This window comes from Calidris pugnax, unplaced genomic scaffold, assembly GCF_001431845.1.
Source record: "Calidris pugnax isolate Ruff unplaced genomic scaffold, ASM143184v1 scaffold88, whole genome shotgun sequence".
Classification (NCBI taxonomy): Eukaryota; Metazoa; Chordata; class Aves; order Charadriiformes; family Scolopacidae; genus Calidris; species Calidris pugnax.
This window is the reverse complement of record NW_015090849.1, coordinates 1,473,051-1,493,827: the sequence shown is the minus strand read 5'-3', so window position 1 is coordinate 1,493,827 and position 20,777 is coordinate 1,473,051. Positions and strand designations below refer to the sequence as shown.

General features: G+C 42.1%; 1 protein-coding gene across 1 annotated transcript in view; it reads right to left on the bottom strand.

Annotated features, from left to right (window-relative positions):
- EBF2 (early B-cell factor 2) overlaps window positions 1-20,777 on the bottom strand; it is a 154,778-nt gene that overhangs the window by 113,878 nt on the left and 20,123 nt on the right. The window lies entirely within an intron of this gene.

Sequence of the window (20,777 nt, the reverse complement as noted above, 5' to 3'; positions counted from 1 at the left end):
CCCCCCCCCCCTTCCCAACTCATATTTTCTTCCCTGACCCCTCCTTGAACAAAACACAGTAGCAACTAATCAATTTGGTCACCTGCTCCAGGCAGCCAAACACTCACCAGGTTTCGCCTTTTCCATCTCAGTCCCCCCCTCTGAACCCCCTGAAAAATAGATAGATATATATATAACAACCACCTAGAGAAGGAAATCCAAGCAGCCCACCAGCTGCTCCCAGTGCCAACCAGGTTCAGCTGCAGCGCCTCCAAAACCCCCAAATATTTTGCATGACCTTTCATCTTACAAATTAATTTATTTCCAAACAGCAGCCAACTCTTTTCGTACCTGACAGCTTGTAATCACCGAACTCACACAAAAAGATTTAAAGGCGGAAAAATTGAGGAGTCATATACTCTGCTGATATTACCTAAACTGAAAGATTTCTCTTTTCTTTAAACTTTGGTTTCAACTTTTAAAATGTAAGCCTTTATTATTACTGTTTCCCCACAAATTCGCTTTTAAAGATTAAAAAAGGATTTGCTAAGTTTCGCATCATTTCAGTCTAATAACGTGTTGATAAATCGGGGGTTGAAAAAAACAGGTCAAACTCATCAGGGCAAGTTCTCACACACAAATATTTATAGATACATACAGAGAAACTTCATTTCTATTAACACAACTGTGCAAGCTCTGAGAGATCCCCAAAACTCAAGGAAATTTGATACAGTTGGCAGTGTAGTTAGTACTGATTAGATATACAAATCTTGCCTGCTCACACATCATGCTCCTATTTTTAGGTTTTTAGGAAACAAAGGGCCCTTATTAATGGCTATCTTCTTGTTTGGGAAGAGGGGAGGGGAATAATTCTGTTTATATTTCTCAATCAGGCTGCTGGCTTTCACACAAAGCACTAAAGCAATTACACTGGCTAGTGCACTAGATGAGACATTTAGCAAACATCATTAATATTATTATTCATTTACTTAATTCACTTCTTCTTCCACTCCTAGAGACAGCACACGGAGGATCTAATCCATCCCTCTGCTATCGAATCTAACTCCCATTAATGTTGGACACCTGCCTTCAGGGAAGCAACGCACCAAGTTACAGCAGGGGAATATATTAATAAAATACAGCAAGAGATCCCTTAGCAGGGCCACACGAGGGAGAGCACTGGATGACCTCATCGACATGGAAAAGACCTAACTTTTTAAAGTGATTCCATTGACAAAGCAGCCCCAAAACTAAGGATTCAAAGAGAAATACACCCCAAGCACATTCCGAACACTACAGGTTAAATTTTCTCTTTGGACACTGACAAAAGATTCTTCAAACTGACTTCATTCTCTCTCCTGAAAAGAGGTCACTAGTGTTACGTGCCGTTAGATAAGATGATTTAGAGCAGAATTCTTAAATTCAAAAGCAACAGGCTAGAAATGGCTTCATTTTCAAAAGCTCTTAAGAGCCAGCGATTTTTTTACTTTCAACTGCCGTCTTTAAGCAAATTTTCCCAAATCAGCTATTAGATTTGGATTATAATTTCCATTATAAATTCTTAGGCAACACAGAAGATCTCAGTCTAAGTAGTGACGGGGGAGCTAAAGCTTAAATTTTTAACACTCAAAACCTTAGTCCATAAGGAGACCAGCTTCAGAGAAAGTTTCCATGTACTGGTTAAGAGACAGTCTGCAACCAGCAACAGTAAAATTCAGCCCTTAACAATGCTGTCACACACGTACAAATCAAAACCTTTCCTGGTGTCACCACAAACAGCCTGAGATGGTCTCCTTGCCATTCAATTAGAAGCCCGTAGCCTTTTAGCACTCTAAGGGATTTCTGATGCATGTTAAGAAACTCCCTTCCTGGCCCAGAGTAGCCAGGCACTGTATTAACCAGATTGCTCAACAGTGACAAAGTGTATTTGCATTCCAAGGTGAAATCTATTAAGGGGAAAAGATGAAGTGTGATATTTCAGCGCAGACAAGGTGATCAGATAATAACATTATCCTACACAATACAGGATATGGTTACCATTTTAAACTGAACTATTTGTTTACTCTCTCCTCCACCCACCTACCAAGTACATGACACTCCAGATTTTAACACGAGATACAGAGGTGAACATCAGGGGTAAAGCTTCGTGCTGCACAGGGCTTGGCTTAGATAAGCATCCAGCTGAAGCCTAGGAGTTTGAAAAATCAGATAGGGAATCTCCTCAATATCGACTCTTCCCCTTTTTTAATCCTTCCCCGTTTCTCCAAGCACATTTACAGCCAATTTAGGTATAGTAATTGGTTTACGAAGAGGCTCAGTTGAAGAACCAGGATACTGGCTGAGACAAAAGCCTGAAAATAAGACAGACCATAGTTCCTGCCAGCACAGAGGAGGGTTTGCTGTGCCTGCTCCCAGCAGAGAGGCTGCTGGGCAGAGAGCACTTCACCAGGGCAGCTTCTTCTGGTGCTGCTCTCTCCAGGTTGAGTTTTCCCCTTTTTTAATCCTTCCCCGTTTCTCCAAGCACATTTACAGCCAATTTAGGTATAGTAATTGGTTTACGAAGAGGCTCAGTTTAAGAACCAGGATACTGGCTGAGACAAAAGCCTGAAAATAAGACAGACCATAGCTCCTGCCAGCACAGAGGAGGGTTTGCTGTGCCTGCTCCCAGCAGAGAGGCTGCTGGGCAGAGAGCACTTCACCAGGGCAGCTTCTTCTGGTGCTGCTCTCTCCAGGTTGAGTTTTGACCCTCCCAAAACCCTGTTCCTTTTCTCCTCTCCTCCTTTGTAGCTCTAGTGTTTTCAGGATTTAGGATTCTAGTATTTGCTACCGCCTGACAAAATGTTCAGAGCAATAAATGGGATTCCTTTGCTACCTTGATTTTTAGATGAGATTCTTCTCTCATGTGTAGACTGAGAAGAGCAATGAACTCGGGCCATTAGCAAAGGCTGGTTCCTTTGCACCGGCAGAGGGAGTGAATTACAGAATCTTGGTGTCCTACTTCGCCTTCTTTAAATCTAACCCTGTCCTCCCACTCCATAAAACAAACTCTCGGCATTTCCCCTCCTTCCTCCCCCCCGCAGCAAATCCCAACACAGACAAACCTGGAAATGTAACTGAAGCCCAACACAGGCTTCACAAAAGGGGAAAGGTTCACAAGCCAGAGGTTCAGCTTTCCCCCTTCCTGTTGTCTCATGTCACTAAAATGGAAAAAAAAAAGAAGGAAAAGAAAAAAAAAGAAAAGAAGAAGAAAGCACCACTGCTTTTTGAGCCCTGCACAGTCTGGGTCTCTACCCAGACCTTTCCCCAGAGCCAGGATACTTCAGTCTGAGAGTATTTCATTGGTACATTTACTAGTTCCACCTGTAGTTCAGGCCTCTCCTTCCTATCTGTGCTTTAAGAAACAATTTCAATCAAGAATTCCTTAGTGCAATTATTCTGACTCCTAATTGACTTCTTCAGCCTCATTTTCCCACTTTCTTGTGTAGAAACATCAAGAAGCCACCACAATAAAAGCAACAGTGAAAGTTTTGATTTTTCAGCCCAAATGAAATATCACCAGATATAAAATTTTCTTGTATGGGGGGTTAGATTTATTGTGTATTTTGCACATACATGTGCACAACATCCAAGGAAAGCAGACACTCTTGATTCTTCAAGGGCGGGGGGAAGAAGAGGGAATTAAAAAAAAAAAAATCAAAAGCACTGGCACAGAATTTTGGGGCGGTTTAGCAGCCCTATGGAAACCCTCGTAGAGGCTTAGAAATTTAATTTCTTACCAACAAGTCATGGCAACTCATTCCTAAGGATCTGATATCACAAAAAGCAGCAAGGTATGTATTACAGAATCTTGGTGTCCTACTTCACCTTCTTTAAATCTAACCCTTTCCTCCCACTCCATAAAACAAACTCTCGGCATTTCCCCTCCTTCCTCCCCCCCGCAGCAAATCCCAACACAGACAAACCTGGAAATGTAACTGAAGCCCAACACAGGCTTCACAAAAGGGGAAAGGTTCACAAGCCAGAGGTTCAGCTTTCCCCCTTCCTGTTGTCTCATGTCACTAAAATGGAAAAAAAAAAGAAGGAAAAGAAAAAAAAAGAAAAGAAGAAGAAAGCACCACTGCTTTTTGAGCCCTGCACAGTCTGAGTCTCTACCCAGACCTTTCCCCAGAGCCAGGATACTTCAGTCTGAGAGTATTTCATTGGTACATTTACTAGTTCCACCTGTAGTTCAGGCCTCTCCTTCCTATCTGTGCTTTAAGAAACAATTTCAATCGAGAATTCCTTAGTGCAATTATTCTGACTCCTCATTGACTTCTTCAGCCTCATTTTCCCTCTTTCTTGTGTAGAAACACCAAGAAGCCACCACAATAAAAGCAACAGTGAAAGTTTTGATTTTTCAGCCCAAATGAAATATCACCAGATATAAAATTTTCTTGTATGGGGGGTTAGATTTATTGTGTATTTTGCACATACATGTGCACAACATCCAAGGAAAGCAGACACTCTTGATTCTTCAAGGGCGGGGGGAAGAAGAGGGAATTAAAAAAAAAAAAAAAATCAAAAGCACTGGCACAGACTTTTTGGGGGGTTTAGCAGCCCTATGGAAATCCTCGTAGAGGCTTAGAAATTTAATTTCTTACCAACAGGTCATGGCAACTCATTCCTAAGGATCTGATATCACAAAAAGCAGCAAGGTATGTAACTTTAAAAGTTAGTTGGAGAAAATGACTAGGACTGAGATCCCACCCACAAAAATGAGCTCTTACGTTCAAAACTCTTGTTTGTCTGATCACTGGTCTGTTTTCTTACTCGGGATCCGATCATTCCCATTAATCAACCTCATCTCCCAGGTTTCTTTTCCATCCCCAGCCTCCTTTCCTGTTCCACTTCTTCCTTGTTGCCCCAATTTCCCAAGACATTTCCACCCTGTATTTTTCTAAGCCTGTTCAGCTACCCATATAAAGCAATTGGAGATTAAAAAGGTTTGTCTGATCACTGATCTTGTTTTCTTACTCTGGATCCGATCATTCCCATTAATCAACCTCATCTCCCAGGTTTCTTTTCCATCCCCAGCCCCCTTTCCCATTCCACTTCTTCCTTGTTGCCCCAATTTCCCAAGACATTTCCACCCTGTATTTTTCTAAGCCTGTTCAGCTACGCATATAAAGCAATGGGAGATTAAAAAAAAAAAAAAAAAAAAAAAGACACAATGGGGCTGGTGAGATGAAGCTCATTACAATATTAAATTGAGCAAGGGTAAATCTATTGTATACTTGAAAATCTTAGAACTGCTATTAGCTCTGGCCATATCAACACAGCACATGAGACCTGTGCTTCTCTCCAGCTTTTCCAGGCTGGGGAATTTGAGTGGGCTGATTCCTCCTCTGGGCTCCCAGTATCCCTCCCCACCACGGCCTAGAGAGCATCGTTAAGATATATTGCAGAGAGGCTCAGAATAACAACCAGATTCAGGAGCAATACACCAGACATGAAGTGCAGTGAGGTTTGGGGGATTTTTTTTATCCACCTCTTCACTTTACCCAGCAAGATGCGGACTTCCTACAATCACATACTTTTCTTCACTGCAATCTTGCCAAGGGCAATATGGCCTCTTGATAATAAAGTCTTTGTATGCACCTACAGAATTAAGAGAGATGCAGGGGAATTGGGGGGTTGGAGGGAGATAATTTCAAACCAAATGTAAGAAAGAAGCACCACGCTGAGCTAGGTGGTGCAAGATCAGAAAAAAACTTCTCCCCTCTGATCCACAGTATAGATCTCACCTCCTAGTGTCCCACTTCCCCTACATGTACATAAGTCTCCCTTACATCAGCACTGGCTATTGATGGGGGAAAAAATACCTATAAAAAATAAAAAAAATCAACAGTAGCAGCAAGGAGCCATCTCTTTTAGTACTGGCAGTCCAGTAGGATTAGGAAGGTCCACAGTGCTAGACACTTTATATACATTGGCTGCAAGACAATTTTTGACTCAAAAAGCCAACAATCCAAACCAATCACAGCTGAACAGCAAGACCTTCTTTCTGTGAAATTTAAATTAAAAGGTGTTAAGAATAGTCATTTCACTCCCATAGTTCTTAACCAATTAAGCTAAGTGTTCAATATGGTCAGGTTGCCCTCTCATTTTGATTTGTCCCCCCGCCCACATGTTAACTCCAAAAATTGATTTTAAAAATTAAAATCATTGTTGCAATTTGCTCAGCTTAATATAAAGCAAGAGCATCATGTCCCCTCATGAACGCTACTGCAAGTGGCTACACAGCCTGACCCTTACTTATAATCCCCTGTAAATTCACCCAAAAAGTCATGAACTACATAATATTAGTTCTTACAGACTGACATATTTCCCTGATCTTTCATGAGCCACATGGGGAAACAGTTTTCGCCTGATCTGAATGAAGAAGAAAAACAGTGATCCTAATCAACCGTTTACCCTTAGTGGCTTCCCTAAACAAATCTGGGAAAGAGCTTAAAGGCTTGGGAATATCCTCGACCCTGCTTGATGCACTGTAATAACCCTACCTAATTATACTGATATAAAAACTAATTGGAAAGATAGCAAATGTCAGGGTAAGATGCAAATTGTAGGGTGTTAATTGCTGAACAGGTGCTGGAATAGAATTAAATGAGCATCTTGATTAGGAGAGTGGAAAAAACAAATGTGGACCCCGAAATCAAGTTGGCCACGTGAATTATTTAGCAGCCTCCTTGTACCAGCAAAAGGTCATGTTGATGTGACCTCTGCTTTGTGATGGGTGGGCTGACAAAACAATAGTGAACTCCAGGAGAAAACATGGCTTAGGAGAGAGATGATACTATACAACATAGGAAATTTTCAATGGGATAAGGGAGGAGCTTATTTTATTGGGGGACTTCTAGGTGGATAACATGCTAGAAGAAAGTTTTCCATACGCATCACTGCATTAATACACACCAGTAATCCCACTGCTCCTAAAGCTGGGGGAGACCCTGGCTGCAGGAAACCATGGTGCTGTACCACCTGGTCCTCTTCTGACCTTGGAAGCACAGAAACAAGGTTACTGCCATTTCCAGCAAATATTTTGGGATATGGATGTTGGTCCAAACAAAAATGGACTAAAAGTCATCTTTGGTATTTTCACAGAACTTAACAGGATTTTCATCCACAGCCACAAGTTCTTCAGTGACACTACTATGGTAGTGAATTATTTTTCACACAGGCCCTCAGAAAGCCATCTCATGTTCCAGTTGCCACTGAATGACCAGCAAATAGATTAGATCAAATAACATCAATTAAACCCAGCACTCTAGAAATAAGAGACCCTATCATTAGCGGTTATTATTTGGGGCATACGAGTAGAATAATTTTCATGAAGGATTTAAGGCAGCTTCAGTTTTCCCTAATTTTGAACCTGAAACGACTTTTTCTTGGGGAAAAAGTTAGAATTTTGGAAGAGCATACTGGAGATAGAACAAGGTTTTATAAAGGAAAACTTTTTATTTTAAAAGACAGTTTCAACAAGTGAGAGAACCTACTGAAATGTTTTGCCAATTAGGAGAAAAGTTACGAATAATTCTGGAACACTCTGGTTCAGACTGTGGCATGGGGAGAAGAGAGACCTTTTCCATTGAGTTCACTCAATAAACAGCATGTCTCAGTGGATGGGAGCAGGCACTAGTAGGTGCTGCCTGAAATGAACGCATTATTTTAGGGGAAGCTGGAGACTCAGTCTAGAGCAGGACTCCAATCCATTCCTCACTGTACAAAGTCATAGCACAAAACCCCTGCACTGCAGAGCTGCCAATCTAAACAGAAAGGACAGAGAAGGAACCACTGAAACACACAAAAAAAACCAGGCCAGTTGTCCTGGACAGGCTTAAAATATCAGGAGCCCTGAAAGAGATCTTAAAATTAACATACGCAAGAGCCCAATTTAAAGCTTTCAATACTACCAATGAACTGCAAAGGACTCACAACATAAGAACTGAGTCTTAGTTTTTTGCCCACAGTAACAAACTACACTCTCTCCCTTTAAGTACTGCATTTCCCAAATGTTCATGCAACACAGTGCACTGCAGTTGCCTCTAGATTAATTCTCCATTAAATAAGTTTCTACATATCAGACCCTTTTTGCAGAAGACAGAACTAAGCACAGAGTTCATACAGACAATAAGATTCTCTCCAATATCATTCTGGCACCTGGTAATGGATGGTGTTAAGGCAGCAGTGAGAATATGACTACCTGTGCTTTTGACAATTCCTCAAGAGGAAAACGAACTCACACAAGATGACAGCCTGAGTCAGTGACAAAAAGAGACACTGAGCATGAGAGCACCAGCTCCCTTTTCCCCACCCAAACGCTAGAAAATTCAATAAAGATATCTCTGCAACAGTGCCAAGTCATAAGAAAGGCACGTTTCTGCTCTAAGAAATGAAAGAAAGGGACAATGCTTACAGTGCGAGCTCCAAGGTGGGTCTGCACACAGATAAAGGACGTGCTGCGAACACACTGCAGTCAGAAAGGAACAGATACCATTTCAGAGGAAGATGAAACATTTTACACAGATCTTCGAGGGCAAGGGGAGAAGTATGCTTAAGAGTGAAAACTTAAGATTTATGACACTAGGACCTGAAGTTCCCTTTGTATCTGGGGGATATGATACACCATGGGTGACAGGAGAATAGAGTGGGTACCGCATCGCAATGCTCAGTCTCCTGGGATAAAGACACCAATTCATTATCTGCACACCATCCTTCTTGGGGCCTCCACGGCTAGAGGAGGGAGCTGCCAATCACAGACTTATATTTAGTGCTCGCAGTGTGGGCTAGAAGCAGCTGCAGGGAGAAATAGACTCAGTTCATTTTTCAAGTTCAGATCTACGTCTTAGAGGAGAAGGGCTGCGACTCACATCAAGTTGTCTCTCCAATGACTTCAGCTTTACCTTTGCGGTTCAGGACCACTACAGATATGCAGGGTGTACTTGAAATGTTGTGTCTGGGGGCGGGGGGAGGAGGAGGTGACAGAGAGCCTCAGTTTCTACAGAAAGCTGAGCAAAAATCTTGGTAGTTTGCTAAAATCCTGTAAGTATTGTACATGGGTATGATCAGGGCTGTGCTGCAAGCAGTTTTATACAGCTATGTAGAACTAGTGTGTTAACAACTACCCTTACTGCTCTTTGCCAATGCTGACACTGTCCCAAAACAGCTCATGAGACAGCTCTAGATTTCTTATATACAGAAAAATAATGTACACAAAAGATACATTAAAGCTTGCAGGAAGATAAAACTTCACCCACAGCTGCAGTTTACAGTAACATTGATGGGAAGTCTTTCACATACCAAAATTCTAAAGTACAGGAATATTACTTACCTCATAAAAACACATTCAGAAGCTAGAAAATGCTAGAATTAAGATTAAAGAGTAACTCTAATTTAAATCCTTTTCGACATGTACAGTAGAATCCTTAATTATATTATGATGTATTTCCTGCCTGATGCATCAGCACCTAACTTGCCCTCATCCCCATTTTCTCCCGCTCATTCTGGCTGCTTCTTGCCTCTTCCCCAGCCTTCAGCTGAGCCCGACCTATTATCAGGTCCTAATCTCCCAGTCAGGACTCCCAGTCCAGTACAGAATTTCCCCCCAAACCTTAGAGCCTAGTTCTCTTGACCTGAAGCACCATTTCCCCACGTTGCAAATAAGCCCCCAAGAGGATGCTCCCTAACTATGCACATTATATATCTGCAAGTGTTACAGGCAAGCCTTAGCTGCCAGAAACTATCCCAACTGCATGATAATTCACCCTAGCCAAGGAATCAGCATCCACGCTGCTCTAAAACCAGCTTTGAGCTGTGCAAATAGAGAGCATTTCTATGTTGTCTGCTTTTCTCTTGCTAAAGCAAAGCTCTCAAGCAGGGCAAAAGAGCCAGAAAAAGACAGAACTTAACATATCTTTATATATAACACAAAGATACATTTTGCCTGTAAAAAAACTCCCTGAAGCTACTGAAGGAAATAAAGGGGATCACTGTCACATTACCCTAACCAGAAATGGTTAAGGTCACTGCTTCTGAAGGGCAACTGTATTTTAGGCAAGTTATCAGGGAGGGCTACTATCCTGCTTGTGTTGTTTGGCTAAATAGAAAGAACCTGACAGTGATACTTTTTGAAAGCACCGAATTAAAGCTAGAAAATGAGAGAACCAGATGTCCCTGCAGGAATGCTGGGAAATGCTTGAGATAAAGGGGGGAAAAAAAAAACCCACCACCTTTAACCAAAACGTCCCAGAGGATTATTTTTTTTTTAGGTTCTATGTCAACAAGTGACTCTGACACAACACTGTATACTTTTTCTCCCCTCTTTAGCAGAGGAATTTTGCCTGACCAGATATTTTGTCAACATCAAGTAGAGTGATTTATGCTGGCATGGATTCAACCTTAAAAGTCATCGTTATTTTACTTCAAGGTACTGAGCACCCATGTTCCTAATGAGACTAGAGATTTGGAAAAGCATCGCTATTCAAGTATTCACTCATACTCCAAATTAGCATTTAGCACGATCTAGTTTGAATACCCAGCAAAATTTCTAGTAGCTATAAATTCAAAAATCATGTAAAGCTGTCCAGGAGAAAAATTTAAGATAAATCCATCAAATAAACAGCATGCACGAAAGAGACAGATTTCTTCAGCTGTACCAGTCATCCAAACCAGCACTTTATGTTCACACGAATGTCAACCAAGAGAATCCTAAGTTTCATCTTTTCAAAAAAGGAGGTTTCAAGACCTGTAGTTTCTTACAGAAAGTTTGCAAATATAAACAAACCAACAGCCCAGACGGGAATCTCAGCAGTTCCGTTTTTCTTTTCAGGACTTAAGTTTCAACAAAGTATTTATGTATGTGGTTCTTGATGTTGATGCTAAATAATATCAAGCGCTAATTGCTTTGCTGAATCGGGACCCATTTACTGAAATAGCTTTTTATCAATGTTGCATAAGAAAACCTAACCGCATCTCTTCAAAAATAATTAAATCCAATTTGTATTGGCATCAACACTCTCAGCTTCAAGTCTAATTTCTTTATGCCATCAGCTAATTTCATCTGTTCACTGTGTATTGGCTTTCAACTGCTTTAAACGCCTCTGTAATTACCCTCCCTCTGCCACCTCTTTTCAAACACTCCATGATCTTCCTCTAAGGTTTGGCGTTTTGAAATAGAAGGTGTGTGTATCTGCCTAATGCAAATGTACCTTGTGCAGTCGGGCTTTTGCAACAGAGCTCTTGGGTACAGAGCCATAAGAGCAAGGCAATTATTTCTTTCCTTTCTGATACAAGCCTCTTGCACAGAGCTGCAAAGATCAAGACAAGGACCCAGCGGGGAAATATGGTAGTGGAAAACTTTTCCCCTGGAGCAAAGGAACAGACCTAACTAGAGCAAGCTCACACCTACAATAATCAGGCTGCAAAAACAGCTTGGTGGTGCAGTCAGCAGCAACAATGGGAAGCATAAGAAGGATGCAGAAGCGATGGCACATCCTGTGGAGAAGGCTGACAAGTTCTTTGAGAGAAGTACCGGGAATACAAGGGAAGGACTATCAGAGGAGCAACTTCCTATCAGGCTACAGATCCTGAAAGGGTTTGTGGTAATTGACAATAGCATTTTAGTTCGCTTGGGATTCACATTTCCAATGAGAATAGTTAACTCTGCTCTTAGTTTCTTTAAAGGGATGAAAAATCCATGGAGCAGAATTTTCTGCCTTCATGCCAAAAACTGAGCAGAGGGAAAAGGGCTCAACATTCCAGAGGCAGCAGAGCTGGAGTCACTTCGCTCACTAATCGCCCCAGGCCATGTGGGTACGAAGTTATGACACTTTGAGCTGCAAAGCTTCTACAACCCAGACTCTTCCAGCTCAATCACTGGGCTACTTTTTCCAAAATAAATTAATTGCTACTTAACTGTGTGTATTAAACTGACATCACGGCGCCTAAACACGTGAGCAAGAATGTTCTTTTCAGAAAGAGGCCTGCCTGTGTGGACTCAGCCCCAACTGTCAGCATAAACACGTGAGCAAGAATGTTCTTTTCAGAAAGAGGCCCGTCTGTGTGGACTGACTCTGCTCGGCCCCAACCGTCAGCATGCTCCAAACATCTTCTGGTGTTGACAGACACCATCAATGTCATTTAAATTGTCATCACGGTTTGTACCACAGAATCACCTCCTAGCCAAAGTGAGGCCCTCCTCCTCCTCCTCCTCCCGTATCGCATCTTGCTTGCCAAACAGTTCCTGTTTCAAAGGTCTTGTAATTTAACAAGGCACATCAAGGGAGAAGTGATTTGTCCAAGATCTTCTGCGAGACACGGGAAGGGGAGTGCTGGAAATGGACTTCAAACATCCTAATTTCCATCCCTTCCACTCCAGCATACTTTGTTAATACAAAGTGGGACTACGCCTCTGAGGTAGGACCAGAGAAGGCAAGCTCCCCAGGCTGATCTGTGAACTCTGTGGCCTTCAGAGTCTGATTTTATATAGCCTGTTGCCCCAAATTTACTCTTTCCTCTACATGACCTCTTTTTTATTGATTCGGGCTAAGGGGAAGAGGTGAAAGGGAGGAGTTGTATGTACTGATTTCACTGATTATTCTGGGCTTCCTCTAACGCAGTCTTTTAATTTCATTTTGCTTCAGTGGGAAAACCTAGGCTAGGAACGCGTTGGGACAATTCCTTCAGTTTGTTAAAGGATCTTGAATAAACAGAGCAACAAGAAGCTTAAAAAACACAGGCCAGGAGGAGGACATTGGACTACAGATTTTCAAAAGTCAGTTACAATTTCTCATCCTATTCTATTTCTCTTCCCCTTGAAGAATACTCATTTACAAAAACACCTTACCTTGGAGTTCTGCTTTCTGATCGGAAAGACGCTATGCCCTGTATGAAAAACTCTCCAAACTGCATTAATTTCCCTGAGAACAACTACTGGTGGTCAGTGGGATGACTTTCCTCCACAGTTGTATCAGAATCTAAGCTGATGGGGACATTTGTATTGTCACAGCTTTACTCCTCCTCCCAGCTGCAGGATACCCTATTTTGGTACCTGGGCTGCAGAGCAACAGCGGAAGGAGAATCTGTGTAAACTACTGCACTGCCATTTCCTACAGCCCACGGAGAGCTTCCTGCTGGAACAAAGAAGAAAAACAGGGTGTCTGTCAGGCTGATGCTGGACCCATGGTCCTAGACGGTGTTTCTACCCCCAACAAAGCTTGGTTCAAAAACAGTAGAGTGGTTAAACGTGGGACAAAGCTCAGTTTTAAACACTCAAGGAATAAAAGCGCACATGTACCTCGAGAATGATCAAATGGCTTTAGGTTCCAAATTTAAAATAACAACATACTTGATCTTCAGAAAGCAAGGGTAAGGGCTGCAAAAAACCTGATGGAAAAATATAAAGTTTTCCTTCCAAATTGCGAGTCTTTTCTGGAAAAGCAAATTGGATTTCAGTCCTTTTTTTTGTGTTTGTTTTTTTTTTCCCCAATAAAAATACACTTTAAGTGCAGATTAAAAATATGATTTTCATTTTTTTTAATTATCTCGATTAAAATGTTTTTACTAGATGCAGTGCCATCTGGAAATGGAACCTCTTGAATATAGCTCATAGTTCGACCTTAGAAAAAATCCGGAGGCATCCAAAATTGTTAGTTACTTTTGCTTTTTTTTCTGCTAAAATGCATATAACCACTTCCAGAATACTTCAATACAACCTTACTCTTGCTTCCACTGAAATTAAAGGAAGTTTTGATGTGGATTTGCACAAGATAAAACCCCAAACACATAACACACCATACAGACAGAAGCCTTGGTGGTTGTTCTCTGCTGGAATAAATAAAAAATCCCTTCAGCATGAGAAATGCCATCATCTGGTGAAATCAGCTTTATGCCATCTCCTGTCAGGAGTGACAGCGCTTGGGTGTTCACAAGAGGGGCAAGTGATTAAAAGCCACCATAGGGCAATCAGTTGCCACTTGTTTTTATTTTATTTTCTTGAAATAGCCTTTGTAGGAAAGACACAAACCCGTGTAGGAAAGAGCAACTCCTTTTACCTAATGCCTTCCCAGTCACTGAGACTCAAATAAGCCGACTGCTTAAAAACAACTCGGGAGCCACAGTAAAAGATAGAAAATTATTGCTTCCTGTCATGACCAAATATTAAACACAGCACACACCTAATGGCTCTATCACTCCCCAGGGAAGAAGCTTTATGAACAATAAAATCCCAGCAGACTTGCACTGTTTGGACTTAGAAGCCTCATTATAGGCTCACTGATCCAATACAATTTACAAGCTCAATGGACTCCACTTGAAGGAAAAGCCACCAAACACGGAATTATAAATGGAATGCCCATGGAGAAATAAGCATTTATTTGTGAAGGAAATTAGCGGAGAAGAGAAAATGGAGGGGGGGAGGGAAGGGGGAGGAGAGAAGAAATAATAAAAAATAAAGAGAGATGGTTTGGATAACAGCAGCACATTAGAGATCCAAATCAGAGAGAAAGATGGGAATATGAATTCCACTTGCAGAGAGGAAATGCTGTTCCAGGACATGCTTACATGATCCAGCCTGGAACACACCACACTTAGATTCCAGTCCTCACTGTGATCTCCTACAGGATCTTAGGCAAGTCATTGCAGCTCTTAGTATTTTTAAAATTATAAGCCCATCTCCAGTTGACATAAGCAAGTTTCAGATATGCGTTATATATTTTTGATCTCAACCTTGTCCTCATTTTAGAAGGGCTTTGGGTGATGTTCTGACCAGGACAGAAATTATTTCATGTGCTATCTGAAAGCGTGAGACACTACACATTATGTGGGAGACCTTCTTCAGATGTGGAGCCCTGGCTTCAGAGAGGCTGAAATCCTGGGATGTTTACAGAGTAGAAAATATACGAGATCCCACCAGAAACAGATGGTGAAAGAAACACACAAGGAAGGGATGGAGAGAAACAAAAGGTTCAAAAGGAAAGCAAGAGGCAGTAACAAAAACGGTCAGGGCAGATGAAGTGACAAGTCCATAAAACCAGGTCTAGACAGAGGCCGAGAGGAGTGGAAAAGTAATAAGGAAGAGTATTTTAGGTCATAAATACACAGAGGATGCTTTCATTAGGACACAAATACTCTGAAATACTGGCATTTCCAGTGACGAGCGCAGGTGGATCCGGGCAAACGCAGACCTATTTTCAAAAAGTTGAGTTGTAGAGATGGCGTGTCACACATTACTACTCCACATGACCAGAATTGTGCTGGTTGCATAGTGAATTTATCCTCAGCTTCCAGTCCCAGAGGTGCTCTAGTTCATGGGAACTTTTATTCCCTTCCCCTCTCCACTGCTACCAAACTCACTGATTCCAATGGCTCCTTGCAGTGCTATCTCATCTATCCTTCTGAGACCCCTCATTATCAGCTGGCTCCGCAGCCATTTAACCTCCTCACAACACAAAATGAATCAAATTCTCCTTATTGCAGTGTCAAAGCTTCAATATAAAAGGGGACAAGGATTTTTCCACACCATGTTTGAACTTTGCTCAAAACTTTGCATTGCTCAGTCAGGATTCAGCCAGCCAGCACCACCAATGTTTTTTATCTCAGCTAAAGCACAACTAATCTAACAAGATTGGAATTCATCCATGCTTGCTGTCCAAACTGTATTAAAGCATCATGGAAGCTTATCTGATTTATGCAGAATTGCTAAAATCCTTTGGGTCTTGTCTTCATTGGGGTTATTTTCTTAAGGCTTCCAGGCAGTAGTAGCAATAGTCAGATTTTATTTCTTTAAATTACATAATATGCCCTTGCTCGGACTTAACCACGCTCACCTTTCCGTTCTGAAACCAGAACATGTGCTAACTATCCCAGTTACAGACTTAGTGGAACTAAAGCAATTGATACTGGTTAACACTCCCACCCATTACATTTTCCACTCTAACGTACCCAAAAAGGCAGGTGCTCCATTCAGGGGGCTCAGGTGAGGTGCTCACAAGGAAACAGCTCCAGTCACACAAGGACAGCACGTGGTGATAAGCACACGTGCACAAAAAGCCAGTGGAAATGAGTCTTCAGTTCTGTTACCTTCCTAATAAATCTGTGCTTAAAATCAGCAGTGATTTAAACTCATTTCATTTCGTTTTGGCTTAGTTTCAGAAGCAGTAACACCTTCAGCCCAGGCAGCAGCAACTCTCAGTCTGGGGGGAGAATAACTTTTTTAATTACTCCAAAACAATCTCCGATCTAACGGCAATAGTTTCCCACATCACTATAATATTTCCAGTTTTCAGCAGATGTATCTTTATGTTATCAGTGAAGGCTAGAAAAGCACGCACTTAGCCTTGGTTTACTGTTAAGCAGAGACTATTTGAATGAGTAGAAAAATACTGAGAGAAAGGAAAAGAACCCAAGACTTCCACAATTCAAACTAGTTCCTTAACTACAAGTCCATTCTTCATTTTTCTAGCACACTCAAAGAGATCTTTATGCTTCTTTTGACTCAGCAGCTTGCTGGAAAATCTGTTGTCTGTCGACATTAAAAAAAAAAAAAAAAAAAAAAAGATTAAGTGACACAAACTAGTCTCCAGTTTACTCCATTTACAAGCTTTAAGTAATTGTACGCATCAAAGATTTCAAGATGCTTTGGACAGCAAACCAGTAAGGAAATTTTCTTTTGGCCTAAAAGGCCAGGGGGTTGGGGAGGGGGGGAGAAACAAATAAATTACGCCCTGACAGAACCACTTGTCAAATGGCTAGGATAGTGCACTTTAAGTTACCGACTCCCCACAAACATCCAGTCTACTAAAAAATTCATAAAGAGACAGATGGCACAACAGCAGCTCTTTGCAGGAGAGCAGGGTTTAGCAGCGAACAAAGGACTTTGACTCCCTAGGACAAGAGGAGAGATCATTGTGGGGTTTGGAGGCTTGGAAGGGGGGACTGGAGCACGCGGGGAGCTGAGGGGGCCGCCTCTATCCCTAGCTCCTAGTTTCACGCCACAGCAGCAACAGATTTGAGACATTTATTCTACCTTGGCAGGCTTACAAGGAGTATGGAGAACAGAGTGGAACAAGAACAATCCAACTCTGTCATGTAGATGAAATCCTCGTTGCAGCAGAAATATGAAAAATAAAACCATCTTATTCAAGGAACTGAAATGACTTCGCACAGCTAGATAACTGCTAATGTTTTGTACTAAGGGGGAAACTGAGGCACGGAGTTATGTGAGTTGTTAAAGTGACAGGGCGACCCATTATCAGTGGGGATTTGATCCAGGCCTCTCCCTACACGCTGTCCTGCCTCTAAGCATTAGGAAATATCCTTGTGGTACCCAATGGTTTTTGGGATCAGCCTGAAAGGGAGATGGAAGGGATAAAGTCCTTTTTAGATGGCTGAGATTAGAAGGGGAAAAAAGAAAAAACAAAAACCCAAAACAAAACACTCAACAGGATAGCCAGAAGTCTGCTCTTATTTCAAGCCAGATCCCTGAAAATGAAAGCTAAGCTATATGCCCTTTTGCCTTATTTAGGGAGAGGGAATTGGGGGGTGGGGGGAGGAGTGGTACACAAGAAGACATAAAGCCCAGTCCTATTAATGTGGACATCTCACACAGAGCACTTTAACGCACAGCATGGACGCTATAGGGGCACAGTCAGAATGTTTAAGCCTGGCAACAGCTGTCTTTCCTAAAGTGAGTTTTAGTGCTTGTGAAAGGTGCCAGGGAGCCAGCCTGGGAGAGCCCGGGCTCTGTTTGTCTGTACAGCAGGTAGGGCACGAGCATCAGCGGGGAGGAAACTCTCTATCCACGCTGCTCCATTTCTGCACGAAGAGGATGGACCCCTATGGCACAAGAATGCAATCCAGTCTCTTCTGCTTCTTTAGAGAGATGCTAAGCGTGTCAGCTGCATTCACGCTTTGGGTTTGTTTTTTTTTTCTTTAAAAGTAATAATAATAAAAGCCTAAACGTTTACGGCATGTGTCAGCTGACCGATATTGTAGTTCACCATCTCCTGACACCAGTGTGCCAAGTGCTCAGCTGGTGTGAGTGGATGTTAACGCCACTGCCCCAGCTGCAGATCTGGCCCCATGCCTCCACCCTCTGGTTACTGCATGTCTCGACCCAAGGAAATGCTCCACACAACCCCTCGGGTTCACTCCATCCCCTCCCTCGCTACATACAATTGCAATAAATAAATAAATCAAAGGCGGTAACAAAACACATTAGATCCTTTGCAGGACAATTAGGAAGAGTTTAGGTTAACAGTTGGAGGAACTGAACCCAGGATCTCAGATTCTTAAAGCATCTGAGCTAAATGACCTCATTCCATCAGGTCCAAGACAGCAGAGGACTCATTCCCCACAATGAAACCACGCAGACAGGCAGCTACACCCAGCCCCGAGCTGATGTGCACGTTTCGCAGTGGTGTTCCAAGTCATTTCCCCTCTAGTAACAAAACAGTCTGTCCCATCCCACTTACATTGCATTGTTTAATTGAATTAAGATGTTTCATTTGAATTACACAGAAATTTCTTTTCACTCTTTTATTAGAAGAAGGAAAAAAAGAAAACCGTAGCAAATAAACTGTTCAACCAAAAAGTCGCCCCGTTCTCCCCAGAACCCTGGAGGCTTCAGTCAGATCACAGCTTTAGTAAACTAGGTAAAGCACTAAGACTAACAAACGCACAAAATAACTTCCTCTAAAGAGCTTAAATCTTCAAGAAACACAAAGAATTTAAAAATAAATAAAAATAAAAAAGATCATTCCCACTTGACAAATAGGGAATTTATATCTAAAACTATAGAACTCACCTAGAATGAGAAAAACTGCAGTAAAACAAGGAATTAAATTCATTTCCAGTATCCACGACCTCTAAATCATGAGATCAAGTTTCTTTTTATTTGCATAACTGAGGTGGGAAAGGTAGCAAACTAAGTAATTATAATATAGGCGTGACAAAATACAGCTTTCATTTGGGAATTATCATCTTCGAAAGTACAAACTTCCACCCTTCTATCTGAAAGTCACCCCAACCCATCCACTTCATACCTCTATCATTTCAACAAAGGAGGAGATGTTTGCACGCAAAGCTCACACTTGAACTTCCAGGAACTACAAGGAACCTGAAGAACCACTGTGCTCCAGTGGAGTTCCCTCTCTCCCTGCTTTCTGACACCTACAGTAGCAGCATCGCAGGATTGGAGCTGTGTCACCGGTGTTAAGACAGAGGGAACATTCTGAAGTCAGATTCTGACCTGAGTTACACCAAAATTTTGACTCAGAACATTGCAGCGACCCAAATACTCCATGGTGGGAGGGGGTACACAGTAGATTTGAGTGAAGAAGCTCAATTTCCTACAGAAAAGCGCTAGTTTCCAAGAGTGAACGGAAAAATAACTGCAAGGTCCTTAGGATCTAAATCTAGTCCCCAGAGCAAAGGTCACAGCAGAAATGTTTTATTCAGCATAAGAACTTTTGGACTTCATTCAAGGAGAAGAAAAAACCCAACAACAACAACATGGCTGACATTTTTTTCCCACTGAACTATTTCTCCCTTTTTAAACAGAGATACAAGTTTCCATGATTCGGCAAACACCAATAAATTGTGCCTCCCTACAGCAATAAACAGGTAAACTGACACAACAGTCTAAGCATCAGTCTCTGGCAGCATAAAAAGCAAGGAAGCGGGGAGAGAAACAAATAAAGGGGAACACACTGTACTGCTGATGGAGTTCTGTTCGTTCGCAGCGACTTACAACGTAGTCCCTGAACTAAGCTAAATTTGGTGCATGTTTAGTTCAGTGCCACACTGGATGGCAGGTTATAACCTCAACTGATTTGAATTCAGCCTGGAGAAAAGGAGGCTGAGGGGAGACCTTCTCACTCTCTCCAACTCCCTGAAAGGAGGGTGTAGCCAGGGGGGGTCGGTCTCTTCTCCCAAGGAACAGGTGATGGGACAAGAGGAAACGGCCTCAAGTTGCACCAGGGGAGGTTCAGATTGGATATTAGGAAGAATTTTGACCCCAAAAGGGTTATTAAACCTTGGAATGGGCTGCCCTGGGAAGTGGTCGAGGCACCATCCCTGGAGGTTTTCAAAAGCCGGGTTGACATAGTGCTTAGAGACACGGTTTAGTGATGGTTTTTATCAGAGTTGGGTTGATGGTTGGACTCTATGATCTTAAAAGTCCCTTCCAACCTGGACAATTCAATGATTCCACAAAGCTCAAAAGTCCCTTCCAACCTGGACAATTCTATGATTCTACAAAGCTTCATTAGCCTTGTGAGGTTTGTAGGATGCATCTATAGCATGGTCAGAAGCCTGCAATCACAGCACAGCCAGGCACACCAGATGCAGCCAGTTAGCTCAGCCAAAAAAGAAAAACAATAAAGTTGTGGTAGCACTGGCATCTGTGTCTATCTCTACCCAGTAGCAATGCCTCCCCTTGCTTCTTCACCAGCCTTAGAGGAACCCAAAGTATTTTATTTAACTTGTGACCGCTCGTGATAGGAGTATAGCTCCGAATACCATATAGGGTTTGCTTCATCTTGGACTCTAAGCAAGTCTTGGACTTCATCTTGGACTCACCCTCTGCCTTGCAGCTCCTTCGCTGTTGAGGGCACCTGCTCACCACGCACAGGCTGCTCATACAGTAGAGCAGCTCAGAGATCAGTAACGTGGTGACCTCCCAGATCCTTTCTATTTGAGTAGCTCCCCTATGTGGGAGCTGCAAATCAAACACAGAACCTGCTAGACCTAAGACATACACA